Raw genomic sequence first — 12,237 nt, forward strand, 5'->3', positions numbered from 1 at the left:
TCCTCGTCAAATACCAACATATTTCATCTTTAGTCTAGCGTCATTGGCACTCAAAATAAATTACTTCAAGCTTGAGAATGATTTCTTCGTCCAAATAAAAGGGATTGCGATGGGATGTCCCTTCACCCCAGAAATGGCAGTCCTGTACATGTCTGGATATGAGGAAAAGTATGTGTACAAGAACAATCCATTTGTCAACCATATATTACAATGGTATTGATACATCGATGACATCTAGTGCATCTGGGCAGGCAGTGAAGTAGACCTTGTGAAAATCCACAGCTGGCATGATTACAGAAACCCCAATATAAAATTCAGCCTAGCCAACAGTCAAACAAGTCTCACATTTCTTGATGTCGAGGTAAGACCCTCAGAAACTGTATTACTAACCACTCTGTACACCAAACCTATGGACAAAAACATCGCTTTACATTTTGAGAGCTTTCACCCAAAAAGTGTGACAGACAATTTACCATACGGCCAGTTTTTGCGAGTGAGACGTAATTGTACAAGAAGGGAAGACTTTGACCTCAATTCATCAATGCTGATGGAGAAATTGAGGGGAAAAGGGTACCCGAAGAAATTACTCAAAAATTCGAGGAAGAGGGCCTGGTTCACACCCAGGGAAGAACTGTTGTGAAACAAGCCAAAAACTGCTATGACCAGATTGATATGTGTGTCAACGTTTGGCCCACATGCAAATGCATTCAAAAAGATAATTCGCCAAAATTGGGACCTCATCAAAGGAATGGATGAGGATTTGGACATACCATTGTTTGCTTTAAAGAAAAACACAAGTATTGGCCAGCATATAATCAGGGCCTCGGACGACAAACAAAGAAAACCAGACACTTTGGGGCCCTTTTTGAACCTCCAACCCATCCACGGCCATCATAAATATGGAAGTTGTCAGTCCTGCAGTTCAACTATTGAAGAAACAGTATACATAAATGTCCGTGTACAATGGATACACAAGGAATTCTCAAAGTGCAAAACCGAAAATGTTGTTTATGCAATTACCTGCCCTTGCTCGCAAATGTACATTGGCAAAACCACCCAGGAGGTCCGACAAAGAATTGCGCAACATCGATCCAGATTGAAAACTAAAGTGCAGAGTGCACCTTTAGTCCACCATTTTCAAGAACTCCAACATAATGAAAAAAAATTCAATTGGACAGTACTAAGCGTAATCAAGCCTAATCCAAGAGGTTGAGATCCGGAAAAAGCGTTAACAAAGAGAGAAGCATACTTAATAATGAAGTTTAACACAGCCACCCAAGGACTTAACAATATGACAGAAATCAACCAACTGTAAAACTAATGCAGTTGCTTCCTTTGCTAGGGGATGGTTTCCAACAACTACAGATGTTAGAGAAATTTTCCTCATCAAATAGTTTGAACTCTGCAACGTTTAGACCACCAATCCCAGCATGAAATTCAGTGCTGCTCTCGGTCGGGTGCAGCCAGTCTACAAGTAATGCCTGTATGATTGCTTCTGCATCGACTGAGTTCCGTGTCGTTTGAATGCCGCAGCTTACCAAGGAACCCAAAGAAATCATTGTTCTTCGCTGCCAAAGGCAAGTTACAACTATTGCGATTTTACATGCGTGCAGCAACGTTTGAAGGTTTATTTCGAACAGATTAAAAAGATACATAGTTTCACATTTGTTTCAGACCCGCTACACAGTTAGAACTAATAATCCGCAGTACAGGAAAAAAGAGAAGTCCCCACCACAAGAGGCAACTTAACAATTAGTCAGGCTGTAATTATGTGTATTACTCTTGGAGTCTAAAGGTCACAGTTCTTCAGTGAACTTGTTGTGCATTCAGTCATAGAAATTAAAAGTGTGTGCTCCAGCATGGTTTCTGTAATTAACTTGAAAAAAACGTTTACATCTTGCTACTATCAAGATAACAACATGCCAAAAAGAGCTTATGTGCTAAAATGTATTCATTTAAAAAAAACTTTAACATCTCGCTGCCATCAAGAATACAAAAAGCGAGGAGGAGCTACGCTACGAACGAAGATGGCTGCATAAGCTCCCGGCTCTGCCAACCTCCGCCGGCGGCTCGTATATCCTGTTGATTATCCTTTCCTCCCGCCGGACTCCCGTACACATGAAGTGCTCCTGACTCCTGCGGTGCAATCCCGGACTTCCCAACTTACCGGGTGACGAAGATACATCGAGTACTATTCTTGGCCTGCTCCAGGGCTGCAGCCGGGACCTCGATTACTAGCCCATCCGGGTTGGAGTTGCACAACATCGGCTGTGGGACCAGGGTTGCGCCCGGTCACCCGAACTTGGGTCATTCCTTGCATTTTCGATTGGCAAGCCAGTTACCGGCTTATGCTATGGACACGGTACGGTGACGCAAGTGAAGATCGGCAACCGCGGTCGGGGGTCCGGCGCCCGGAGACCTCCTGGGGGGTCGGGGTCGACGGGCTTGGCCTCCATGAGCGGCGAAGGTGTTGATTCTGCCAGTTTTGTGAGCGCCCGCTATTGTCATCGGCTTTGTGTGTGCCTGGTGCCTCGGAGTTGTGTCCGGGGTTCGAATCCTGCTTCGTCTCTTCGCGAGAAGGGATGGAGGGGACGGACGGCACAATATCGTTGAGATCCGTAATGGCCGCCATTGGGGCGCTCCACTCTCACATCACCGGCATGTACGCTCGGACGTCTGTACCGCTGGACAACGTTTGTTTTTGACCGGAAGACGGTGCTTCGACATGTTCTCAGCAAGGTGTGGTTCCTGTGGAGTACTCTGCTCGCTACTTCGAGGTCCCTGGGCGAAAGCCTGATTTGGCTCACTCTGCTGCCTCTGGCTCCATGGATGGCGCACCCGCGATCATCGTTGGCTACTCGATCCCTGCTCGTCGGAATATCATTGCTAAAGATTTTGATCACCATGAACAGCTCTTCAGTGACTATTGGAGAGGTTTGCCTTTCTTCTTCACCTTTCCTTGCCGGAATGGTGGACGTCGCCATCTTGTATCCTGTCTTCGATCCGATACCATTGACTTGCACTGTGTTGAACGCTTCGATTTCCTTAAGATGACTGTGGCTTGGGCGGCGAGGGCTATTGAAAAGACCCGTACTGGTCAGGGTTGACTTTGGCTTCTGGGGTTTGCTCCGTTCTGTGCTCTATGCCGGGATTTACCTTATAATGTAACGGGGGACGGTTGGTTTTGCTGATGCCCTCCCCAGGTCGGGGTTCAATACTTGCTTCAAACAGTGGCTACGATGTCTTGGGGAGGTCGCTAATGGTGGGAGGTAAGGGAGATCGGGAGTGTGTATGTTGTTCTCCTCCTCCGCTCTCTCTTTTCCTTTCTTTAGGGTAGTTCCGGAGCGACAGGCACGCTGTTAGTGGGGTAGGCCGTAGCCATTACAGGGGTGCAGGGTGGCGTTTGTTGGGGGGGTTTGTTATTTTAGTTTGTTTTGTTCTATGGTCCCTTTCTTTTCCTTTCCTCTTCTCAGTAGGGTCTGCTGTCTCTCCTTCTGCCACTTCTTGCTTTATTGGGCGTCTATACCAGCTTCTACTTTATTGCCTCCTGGAGGGTGCTCGCACTTGATCGCTTGCTAATAGATCAGCTTTACTCCTTGTCTGTTGTCTGACTAAGGTTGTATTATTCGTTACCTGTTCTTGACTGCAGTGCGTGGTACATCTCCTCATCTCTTATCGCTTCTTATAAGTGGTGTGACGCCTCCTACAGTAATGCCACTACTGCTTCTTCAAAAAGAAAAAAACGAAACCTTTGATATACCCTTTGTACTGACGGCGCATTCAATCATACGCTGTAATCTTTTTGCAGCTGTTGCCAGGGTCGATGATAGATGCATAAATCCTATTTTGAATTGCTGACTTTGCGGCCGGCCCCTGTGGTTGTAGGCCGGCGCTTGTAAAACTTCAATGCATCAATAAAGGTTTTCAAAAAACAAACAAAAAAAAAGAATACAAAAATACAAAAAGCCAGAAAAAGCTGATGTGCTAAAATGTATTGAGCTAAAACCTATCATTTGATTTTCCCTTTAGAAAGCACCCCTACATACACAGAAGGGTTGCAGTTCAGAAATAAGCAACACAATTAGAACATGTTGTGCCCTTCAGTAGCGAATTACACATATAAAGATAGATTTCTTTATTAACTTTGTCGAGTAGGGATATTTGTGGGGCACAAGAACATGAATTTAAAACATTACTTTATGTCACATTTTTTGTAGTGTTTGACCAAGTCCCGGTCCTGAGGAGAACCTCAAAGGTCACAAAGGTTCAAAATGCGTTGACTAAGCTGGTTGGAAAAGATTTTATTGTGAACAGACTATTAGTAGTTAGCAAACAAGGCAATTGGCCTGTTGTTCTACCACATAACCCCAACGAGTGTACACTGGCAGGATGTATATTTTGATTGATACATAAAAGACAATTTCGTCATGTGTTCTAATTAGAGAGTGAAGGACTGGTCCAGTTCACACTTGTTGTGTTTCTGTATTTGAATGTTAATAGTTTTGTTTGCTTTATTAGTATTGTGAAATGTATATATGTCAATAACGAAAAAAATGTTGTCCTTCTGATGAAAGATGTGCTATAAATGTTCTCAAGTGCTTTCAAAAAGAAAAATAATGAATGCGAAATAAATCACTAAGACACTATATTAAAAAATGTGGCTTTATTGTTAAATGGGATAATCCACATAAAGCACCCATACACATTACTGTTGATTCTACTTTATAGGAGGCCTAGTCTGGGTGCTATCTATGGGTCCAACACCCCTTTTTCTAAAACATTTAGAAAATAGGCATTTTCTTGTTTAACTATTCTGTGTGCCTCTTCCTGTTTGTGTATTGGCCATCTGCTTTTGGAGTGACAGGGGCTGGGGATGTGCATTCACTGTAGACAGCAACTGGGTGGGTTGAGGTGTGCTTGGCCCTCCCTGGATGACTTAGAACTGAGCAGAATGGGGCTTGGCTGCATTTAGAGTAGTGGGGGAGATTTCCTTGCACATGAATAGGGCCTGTCTCCCTTGCACAATGCTGCTGTCACCCCTGGTGTAATACTGCACCAGTGAGGACAAAACTAGTTTGGACTGGGCTCAGAGACCCTTGCATAAAGAGAACAAAGACATTTTGGGGTATAAGTATTAGACTTAAACCTCAGAACTTTAGATCTCTTCTGGACTCAAGAGGAACCTTTGCAAAAGAGAAGAGCTGAAGAGCTGTGAGGAGGAGTGCTGCCCCATTGATATGTGTTGTTTGGAGTTGGCCTGCAGTTGCTGTTTCTGCCAAGGAGAGGACAAAGACATGAACTTTGCTTTGAACCTGCTTGAAGAAGATCTCCAAGGGCCTGTGTGTGCTGGTCTCCTGTTCTGTAGTCTCAGTGACACAAACACTTCACCCCCAGCTCTCCTGAACTCTGCTGCTGAGAGTTCAGGCCTGCCAGGAGGGGCCTGTTCCAGTTCTGGGCCTCTGGAGGTTGTGCTTGCTCTTGGGAGCTGGAAGAAACTTGAAGAACTAAGAAAATCAAAGCATCGATCTTCTTGAAGCTGTTTTTCTTATGCAGCATTGCTTTGCGCGACGAATCTCCACGTTTCGCTGCGCCACTGCTGAAAACGGCGCAGCGCCTGTCGTCACTTTAAGAACCAATGCATCGAGGTATCGCGGCTGAAGAAACCAATGCAGCGCCGCCGCATCGATTGTGGACGCATCCTGGATTTCCATGCATCTATTTTGAAACCTTTGGGGTTCTTGTTTCACACCGTGATAAGTTGAAGGAAATATATTTAAGAATTAGGGGACTGTCTTTTGTAAAACTTCTTTTTTAAGTAAAGGCCGTAAACGTTGGGCGAATACCTCATAGTGAGAAAATAGAGGATTGTATGGAATCTACAGTGTGTAGAACCTCACCTACGTTTTAAAATTACATAGCCTGAAAAGAGGTGCCTTTGAAACCAGATCTTGGTGTTTTGATTGACTGTTGAGTGGAGGGCGACCTGTGTTTCTTTTCCCTCTGAAGCTCCTTTTTGAATATATTTCCATGCATCGTACCTGTGCTGCAAGTTTTCCCGACGCATCACCAGCGGACCAGAACTGTCTCGGAATCGATGCATCACTTCCCCTTACAGACTGGATTGGACGCATCACTCTCCTGCGTGCAGCAGAACTATCGCATCGCCTCTCCATGGTCTCAGGAACTGACACCTTTCTTTGTTTTTTGACGCTTCCCATCTTTGCGGCTGTTTGGCCTTGTGAATTTTGTCGCAACTACTGCTACTTTGAAAGAAATCACGCATCCTTTGTTTTCTGTGGACCAAGTTGTTTTAAACCTTTTGAAAGTCATATTCTTATTGCATATATGTTGGATTTTTGTCGTTTTGGTCTTGTTGAGTTTAGATAAAGATACTTTATTATTCTAAACTGGTGTGGTGTCCATTTGTGGTGTTATCACTTTATTACTATGTGTTTAGAGTACAAATACTTTACACATTGCCTTTGGGATAAGTCTGTCTGCTCATGCCATGCTACCCAGCGGGTGACCAGGGGTTATCTAAAGTGCGTATCCCCCTTACCTTGACTAGAAGCAAGGGTCCCTATTTGGACAAAGGTACCTACCCCTGCCAACTAGATATCCCAATTTCAAACAGCCACCATCCTTGTATCCACAAGGCGTCAAAAGTAACAACCTGCATAATATTCATTAGACGGGTGCTCCTGTCACCCCACCATGAAAGGAGATGTTGCAGTGCAGCTTATTAGTACATAAATTACATCGCAAAATTAAAGAATAATCGCAAATTGTTGTTTCACAAATGTGATCTCTTTTTGCAACAAGTTCTTTATTACATTGGAGCCCTAGTTTGCTTCGTCGCCTCTGTGGCTTGCACTCTTAAGTGTGTGTTCATGGTGTATTGTGGTGTTGGTGGCAGTGGTTGTTTAGTTGCATCTGGAATCTGGAATCTGGAAGTGGAGGCACACCTCTCCTCAAAACAAAAAAGCAAGATGCAATGTGGTCCTACTCTGGTGCACAATGTTAGCATTCTGAAGATAAATATGGGTTCTACTGCTGAAGACTACAGCAACAACAAGCGATCCTCTGATGTCACAGGAATACAAATGCATGTGATTGACAACCCATTGCCCTTCCGTTCTCCAGTGTGGTTGTGAAGCCACACAGAGATGTTAAAATATCGTTATATGTTTACCCTTGATACTCCTTACAAGATAAGTTTACATCAGCCTTCTCTAACGATTAGCTTGCGAGCTACAAGTAGCTCCTCCACTATCTAAAAGTAGCTCTCGTGTGCATAGCTCAGTATAATTAATTAGAAGCTTTTGATTAGCTAAATTAATAAATGTATATCAAAATGTATAAGCGTGTATTTGAGATGAAAGTGTGTGTATTTTCAGAACTCAGAAGCCCACTAATGTAATCTCAACTGTTGCGACTCTTTTTATAACACTATTATTATTAGCAGCTCGTGGTAATTTTCATTGAACATAAGTAGCTCCTACTACAGAAAAGTCTTGAGATCTCTGTTTAGATGAAATTCATTCTCCTTGCAAAGTGTTTGTTTACACCAATTGGGTCTCTCATCCCACACAGTATCAATCAAATTGAAGTTTCCTCTGCAATGTTCGAGAGGATTCTACCAGTGGTAGTTAATACAATTTCCCAATCTACAACAGGAACAAAATAGAGATGAAAGGTTGGGTGTTTTTTTTTTTCAAAACCGGTTTTCTCTTTCCATCCTTGCCAAGATTGAGGTTTTATTTGGTTACCTTGATGTTCGATGAAAACTGAAGCCAAGCTAACGGTGTGCTTCCCTTTATACACTCAGCCCCTTTTGAACCACCCAGTGAAAAGAATTACAGAAGAGGAATACATATGTGTCATTATTTATAAGAGTTTAGAGGTATGTCAACTAACCGTAAATCTGAAATAGCGAAACTCTCGTTCATACTGTGTTTACCGGAGGCAGGTAGAAGCTGTATGGTCCCGAAGCCTCTCAGTGTGAGCTCACGGCCTTTTCAGGGTGCACTTTGGCGGCAACAGTAGAGCTGACAGGGAACAGTGCTTAATGAAAAGTCATTTATTAAGCGGATAGGGGTAGTGCTACAAATATTCGGAGTCTTTTCAATAGCGTTTAAAGGCTGTTAGAGCTCTGTATGGCACTATATAAGAACATACACACTTTGTAAAACTCCTAGACAATACCTAAAACGTATTGTGTACTACATAAAGCGAGTCTTTATTATGACCATTCTGTTATAATTCTCTCTCCTCCAGTGTCATTTAAGAAATGAGCCTATGGTTTTTTGTGAAAATACAATTCTAGATTGCTGTTTTCCATGCCTATTCGCCCTTAAACATTGTGATACAAGTGATGTGAAGCTAGAAACGTGCACATCATTGTACAGTCACAAAGAAACATTTAAATGTTTTCTAGCTTTGTGGGGACAGCTTGTGCAGATATTGAGGATTTAGGAAGAATGTCTAGGACCCTATTACACCTCTTGGGTAAGGGGAAAGTTAAGATACCGCCTTGTGGTAGTTGGTGGCTTCTGCTCCTCCACAGACAGTCGGCCTAATTACAATGTCCGTTGGAAAGCCTCCGATCGCTGGTCGGAGGCCTTGCGACCGATATATTAGGTTTAAAGTCCGACCGCCATATTACAATGGTGGCGGTCGGAGTTTAAACCGGTCTGAGAATCCGAGAAGGTTCCGACGGGCTCATAATCCCTTAAGGATGATGTTTTCCCCGTCTGGATTATGATGGCACTTTTTGACAGCAGTTTCATGTCAGCCTTTCCGACATGGAACTGCTGTCAGAAAGTGTCTTTGGGTGCCTCTAGCAGAGGCCCTATTCCTCCACGGTCTCCACATACTGCCCTGGGGGGCACCTTAACAGCAATTTTTCTATAGGAGCTTATGGGCTGTGGGCATTTTCCTCCGGCTGCACAAGCTCACATTGAAAAATAGATGTTTCCGACCGCACTGTGTGCGGTCACATCCAAAGGATGTAGTCAGAACTGCCGACCTGAGGTCCGATGAAGTAATCAGGGCCAGTGTGTGTTCTGTCGGTGTACAATGGCATAGGTCAACTGACAGCTGCAGGCGATTGTGCTTTAGCCATGATGTGTGTGCTTTAATCCATGACTCTTGGCATGGATACTTAAACAATACATCAAAAATATACTTCACCACCATATGAATATATATGATGCTGCTACTGTTTAGGGTCTACAATTTGCTAAAAATGGGGAACATCTACTACAAGGAGGATGGAGGGAAATTATGAAGCATGGATGTGCAAATACACAAAGACACCAACAAAAGGGTAGGTTGATTGCTATTCACCAAAGTTACATCCTCATGTACACCAAACAGGCTCAACTCTACTCCAGCCATCCCTTGGAGTAAGTCACACACCACATATGGTCACTCACAGCCATGTACTGCAAGGGAATCACATACAACTCAATGCATGCTGAAAATACTATTACCAGAAACAACAGAAAGAAAGAAATGCAGCAACCAAACACAGCACAACCATTACATCAACAGAACTATAGAGGGATAAATATATCATCTTTAATTGATTACAAACCTGTACACAAGCACAAGCCATTAAACACAGGCAGAAATATTCACTTCAACCTGAGTAGAGAACACAAATTGCTACGAGGCTACATTCCCAATCAACACACTTGTCAAATCACGAGGGTGGGAGAATCAACAGTCACGACTATACCACACCAATTATTGCGTGGAACTTCGTCCATCTTAAGCCAATCATGCACAGCTTGCTTACATAACAAGGTAAGTCACAGTCAAATTAATGTTTTGACTATGTCTGTGAATATGTTTGTCGCCTTGCCCATAATTTTGAGGAAGACCTATTTGAGGAGGCGGAGGACTACTATCTTTGGTATGTCCAGGGAAGCAGTACTATTATGAAAGCATGACTTTCCTGTTGCGATCCTTGAAATGGTTGCAAATTAGGAGTAAGAGCTCACTTCACCATTAGCTCTCTTCTGGGCAGTCCCCAATTGAGTGAAAACACTGGCTGCAGTCAAGTTCCTGGCCACTTGATCTTTCAGAGAACCACGGGGAACTCCGTTGGGCTTGTATTACCTGGCAAATGCTGCAGTATGTTGTCATACCACAGTTATTCATGGAAAGGCAAAGGGTGGCAACATGTGGACCTGCAGCTGCACCCCTTCCTCCTTCTGAAAGTGCCCATTATGAATATCAGTAGCTGAGCGTGAGATTCATGTAAGACACTCCTGAGCCCACCTCGCGGCCTTAGTATGGCTGATTTTTAGGAGGCCATGAGGGAGCGGATTGACAGTTATCAGGTGGTCTCTAGGGGCCTTGCAGAGTTAGTGGCAACGGCCACCAAGACACACAGGCTGACCAGCATTGGGAGGTGACAGCAGTAGCGGCTCCTCCGTTCGAGTGGAGGAGCGTCACCCACTAACTAAAATGCCCCAGACATGAACAATACAATGGCAATAATAATTTATTACCAATTTATTTTTCATGAACTCGTCCAGAACCAATTGTCAGGATGGGACGGGCCTGCTGAGAGGCACCAGCAGGGCGAGTGGTGGGCTCCCTGTGTACTAGTTTAAAGTTTGAATGTCTCTTTGGCCAGCTGTCTTGCGACAGCCAGCCAGACGTGCTGTTTAAACCTCTCAACCCAGCTGTCTTAGACAACTGGGTTGAGAGCAAGCACAGGTCTCCAGAGCATTTTGGAACGCTGAGAGAGGCTGCTCGCTCCACTCCTGGCGCTTTTCTCATGTTGCTTAACAGCATGAGAGCAGCGCCAAGATTGGTTAAGAGAGTTGACTGGGGCCCTCTCGACAAGAGAAGACGACCGGAGCAAGAAGGACATGTCATCTGCTGCATTAGAGGTAAGTGGCTTTTTATTTTAGTATGTATTGTTAGTGTTATGCAATCATTAAAAAGGAGATGTATACATACACTTACCAATGAAGTAGTAAAAGCGATGGCTGTATTTTGTGGCATGAGGACAACGACCTTTCAAAAAACAAGAGCAACCCATATGTCCATGAGAAGAGGGTATTAAGTTATAGCTTACAAGTGTTCACAATGAACTTATTTTAGAAACAATTTCATATTTTTACACAATATTATTCTGTGTCAATTTACTTAAGGAAAAGGGAGATAGAAATAAAGCGGAGAAAACTCAATCCCTAGGAGACTGTACAGCTCAGCGAGCTGAACTACAGGCTTTCAAGATAGCGCTGGAAAATACCGATCGCGAATTCCCCACACTCATAGTGTGCGATTCGTATTACTGCGTCCAGTCTTACAATGAATACTTGTAGAACTGGGGTCAAAATGGTTTCAAAGAGGCAAAAGGTGGCACAATCAAGCTTAAGTTGCTCTGGGAACAAGTAGTTCAATTCCAGAAAGAACTGCAAAAGACTCACTTGATCCATACACTGAGTCACCAGCGTGATAACGTTCACGTTGAAGGGAATTTATCGGCTGATGAAGCCGCGAAGGCAGCTGTGCAAATGGCTTCCATAGCTTCAATCACTCATTCAAAAACAAAAATAGACGGCAAAACTATTCTAGCTGTCAATGCCACAAGCAAAGGCAGCGGTGCAGCGTTACCTCTAAAGTATCCACTCAAATATTCAAACATAATTGATGCAAACTCCGTTCCTTTTGCTCGAATCCCTGGAGTGGGGGATAGGGTAATTCCAAACAGGAGGCGGAGATGTGCTTTGATTCAAGAAGCACATATGGGAGAGGGCCTGATACATCAAGGGATCTCTAAATCTATACTAGAATTAAAAGAGACATACTGGTGGCCAGGAATGAATGCCCACATTCATGTATTTGCAATTAATTGCCCTGACTGCAACAGAGATCGCAGCAGAGAAAGCCACCAGATACTTTACTACAGTGTAGCCAGCCCAGTACAGACACCATTGTTAGACAGCATTAGACTATCTACACGCAGACGTCGACATGGACGAATGCAGTCCCACAACTATTAGGACAAGATTCATTTGGATGTGGCCTCAGCGCTCGGCTGATGCTCGAACTGTTATAAAAGTTTTGCGAGTCTTTATTGGCACATACACAATCGTCACGCTACATTCTGATCAGGGTCCTGCGTTTAGCTCTTGTGCTTACAAGGAGGCCATGGCCAGCTTGGGCTTTGCATTGCGGTACTCAAGTCCATTCCATCCTGAGGGAAATTCGGTT

This window comes from Lissotriton vulgaris, chromosome 1_1 (assembly GCF_964263255.1).
Source record: "Lissotriton vulgaris chromosome 1_1, aLisVul1.2, whole genome shotgun sequence".
NCBI lineage: Eukaryota > Metazoa > Chordata > Amphibia > Caudata > Salamandridae > Lissotriton > Lissotriton vulgaris.